The following is a 1,089-nucleotide window of genomic DNA, read 5'->3' as shown; positions in this document are numbered from 1 at the left end:
AAAAACGTTAATAATAAAATAAACACAAAATAACTCGACAGCCCCTCGCGGACGACTGTCGCGCACAAACGAAACCAACACACAAAATAAAATCCAGGCCTGGTCCTCTCTCGTCCAACACTGTCGTCACTCCTCCTTTTATCCTTCCGGAGCTCCTCCGTGGGACTCGAGACCGGTGAGTGGTGCAGGTGTCGCTCATTATCAATTACTCCACCGGCCTCGCTCCGTTCCCACGACTCTCAGCCCCGCCCCCACTCGTCACATACCCCCATCGCCCCTCGCAGGCCGCGGGGTACTCACGAGACTGCGCTCTACTCCTCCCCTCCCCCCTCCGGGGGAGCCGATCACGGCGGCCGCGGCGTACCTGGGGGTAAGGACAGACAGACGAGGCGAGAGAAAAGGAGACGGGTGTCCCTCCTTCCTCCCGGGTTTCGGCACCAATGTAACACAGTTCGTAGTTCGGGAAGGAGGAGGCGGGAACCGGTGAACATTTAAACACTTTAATAAAATAAACCAACAGAAAATGAAAGTAAAGCAGCAGCCCCTCGCGGATGACTGCCGCACACAAAACACAAAATAAAGTCCAGGCCTGGTCCTCTCTCGTCTTGCACTGTCATCACTCCTGCTTTTATCCTTCCGGAGCTCCTCCGTGGTACTCAAGACCGAGTGGCGCAGGTGTCGTGCATTATCACTTACTCCACCGGCCTCGCTCCGTTCCCACGGCTCCTACAATGAGACTCCATTGATGTGCTTGAGCTGTTAGATGGACATTTATGTTCTTAGCAGATGTTTTATCATCCAAACTATTTCCTAGAAAGTTTACATATAGTGCATGTGGTGAATTCTAGAATCTGTTGCTCTAATGTGATATAATGAATATGAGGAGAATGATGCTGATGCTGTGAAAGTTCTGGATTGAGGAGAGTTACTAAAGATCAGTCGAGTCAAATCTGATGTTCCTGCAGGTTATTGGGTGAAGTGTGGAGCTGATGAGTTTTGATTTCTGTTTTCTGTAGAGTTTCCAGTCTTTCTCAGCATCTCCTGAATCTACAGACGGAAATGATGATCTCTTCAGTTCTCTCGTCTCTT

The sequence above is a fragment of the Sinocyclocheilus rhinocerous genome, unplaced genomic scaffold, assembly GCF_001515625.1.
Source record: "Sinocyclocheilus rhinocerous isolate Xijiao unplaced genomic scaffold, SAMN03320098_v1.1 scaffold1830, whole genome shotgun sequence".
In the NCBI taxonomy this organism is placed as follows: Eukaryota; Metazoa; Chordata; class Actinopteri; order Cypriniformes; family Cyprinidae; genus Sinocyclocheilus; species Sinocyclocheilus rhinocerous.
Note: the sequence above shows the minus strand (reverse complement) of the source record.